The sequence below is a fragment of the Phacochoerus africanus genome, chromosome 12 (assembly GCF_016906955.1).
Source record: "Phacochoerus africanus isolate WHEZ1 chromosome 12, ROS_Pafr_v1, whole genome shotgun sequence".
NCBI lineage: Eukaryota > Metazoa > Chordata > Mammalia > Artiodactyla > Suidae > Phacochoerus > Phacochoerus africanus.
Window position 1 is genome coordinate 67,671,199 of NC_062555.1, and position 2,758 is coordinate 67,673,956.

Sequence of the window (2,758 nt, forward strand, 5' to 3'; positions counted from 1 at the left end):
TTCTTCATGACATTGCCAGATCTAAATGAATAGAGTTGAATTATTTGAAATGTGTTTTAATTTTCCATTTGTTTTAAAGTCAAAGTTTGACTAAATTCTTTTTGCATAAAGTAAAATATATTTGCAGTATTGCAAATACATTTACTTTTTTCATAGAAAAACAGATAATTCAAGAATTTAAGCTGAAGCGATTCCTCTAATGAGACCAGAGTCTTCTCTTCTGACTGTATATGTTGTTTTAATTTATCAACCAAAAACTTGAATAATGTCCTAGCATTCCTTTTTGTTTTTGTTTTTGTTTTTTTATTCTGGAGTCTTAGGTTTCAACTTCAATTATTTAGGGAAAATCTACCCAGAGTCTTTTATGTAAGAATGTTAAGGAACAGGAAATGGAAAGTGAAAACCTGACAAAGTATATGCTATAAACTCTTTACCTTACATCTAGAAAAAAAACTTAAAAATTTTTTAGATAACATAAATATCTGCAGATCCTTATAGAAGTAAATTATCAGTGTTTTAGAAGCATTAAAGACAAGGGTTTCTTCCTGATTTTGGAATACTTGTTAAGGCTCTAAAAAACAAAGAGAATGAAAGAGTTCTTTGAATTTGTGTGCGTGCAAATACATTCAAGCATCTAAGAGGGGACAGGTAGCTTCTGGGGCCATCTCAGAGTAGGCATTTGGGTTTTACAGCCTGATGTTGGGAACTGAAAGATGACCCAATATGAAACATACGTAAATTTTGTGCAGGGTAGCATTTTCCAGTGCCCTGTGTATATGCCAAATAATGCACAGTGATGAATGTCAGTACATATAAATTACTTAAGGAGAAGAATATTAAACATTTATGACAAAATCGGATGTTTATGGCTTGTCCACACATGCCTCCAACTTACCCCCAAAAGAAGAAAGCACAGAAAGAACTCCTTTTGTCTTTAAGGCCTTAAAATTAAAGGTAGTGCTCACTTCAGCAGCACACATACTAAAACTGAGACGATACAGAGAAGATTCTCGTGGTCCTTGAGCAAGGAGGATGGGTACATTCAAGTGTCTGATGTTTTCAAACATGAGGCAGTTTTTTTAAAAGTTGACTTCTGTCACTACTCAACAAAAGTTTTCAGATAGAAAAAGATACCTCTCAAAACCAGTCACACCTGTGAATAATTTTTTCCCACCAAATCTGTATGTTGTGAACATATGCACTTCAGTGTAAAAATAGTCATGTGAAATGTTAACTTTAACTTACGCCTTCCAGAAATAAGTGATAGTTAGAAGGGCAGAAAGACGGCAGACGATAATCTCAGGTGTGAAGGGGAGGCAAGGGGGACACTTTTTATTAAATGAGAGATGAACCACACATTTTTATTGGAAAAAAAGATTCTTAGACTTATGACTCTAAACTGCACTTAAATTCCATGTCTTTGTTACAAGCTTTCGATGAGGATACTGAAGCCACGGTTTGCTTAAAATTTGGTAATTCCATGAAATAGTTCCAAACAATTAAACTTTAAATAATGAACATTTCAATTTTTCTACTTTATGTTGAAGAGGATAAAGAGAAGTTTAATGCTCACTGAATATGAACTTTGTGTTAAATACTTCCCATGCGTTATGTACTTGGCATTACAGAGGTTCCTTAGCTATTGAAATCAAAATGATGACCATCTTGCAGTATCTCCTAGGTACTGCTGAAACTCTGACAGATATTCAAATTAGAAATCAATTTTAGGGACTGGATATTTTATAAGGTAAAATATATATATATATATATATATATATATATATATATATATATATATTAACTGAAAATAAACAAACAACAAGCATGCAGTTTGCGTTGTGCTGTGTCTTCCTATCCTGAGTTTGGTTTGTGTTGCAGTGGCATGGTTATCAGCAGAATAAGGTAATTATACTGGATCTTATTTGAGAAAAGTTCTCTATGAACAGAAAAATGAAGTGTCTCCAGATTCTAGAAGGCTGTATTTTTAGATTTTATTTTACAGGATGTTTGTGTATTTTAATATTAAGCACATAAAAGTAAGAGTTCAAATTCTGATGCAAGTAAGTGATGAAAGTCAGGCATGCTGGAAAGTACTTCATATTAGGAAAAATCTTTGATGAGTGGCTGGCTATTCATAAAAATAACTTATATTTTTCAGTCTTTTTTTCTCCTTTCCAGTCCTCAGGGTTCCCTGGGCATTGGCAAAGGGAAATTTTCAGTCCAGTTAAATGCACAGATCCCTTAGTTTGCCTCTGTTCTTGCTTTGCCTTCTTAGTACTTATTTCACTTGGTTAATATTTGTTCTCAGCTACTTCCTCGTTCTCTGCTGAACCAGTCTTTCCAAAAATCCACTTCTTCTGTAGTCCTCCAAACAACATAAATAAAGCTGTTTTTAACTAAGGTCATTAAAAAGGTTCACAGAACTCCTGTCATGATTTTAGGAATAGTCAACAATTCAGATACGGGCACCAATAAAAAAAGAGCTGCCAAATGGAAAGCCTAGGTTCTTGAGTCCATTTTCTTCTATCACTTGTAAGTTAATACTCACTGATAAAATACTAAAATGCCAGGAAGCACATCAAGCATCTGAGACAATGGAATGAACCGCTAGATACTGGCAACTGAGCAGTTGGAAATGCGGATGTTGTGTAACTGGGATAAAATATCACAATGTATGCCTTTTTTTTCCAATCTGATTCTAATGCAGAAAACAATTAAATGAGACTAAAACACCAACAAAATTAAAACAAAGACAAAA

General features: G+C 33.6%; 1 non-coding gene across 1 annotated transcript; it reads left to right on the forward strand.

Moving 5' to 3' along the window:
* Window positions 1-957: 957 nt before the first annotated feature.
* On the forward strand, window positions 958-1,061 carry LOC125113118 (U6 spliceosomal RNA). Its single transcript, XR_007131348.1, has one exon. It is a non-coding gene; the product is annotated as a U6 spliceosomal RNA (small nuclear RNA).
* Window positions 1,062-2,758: the final 1,697 nt, after the last annotated feature.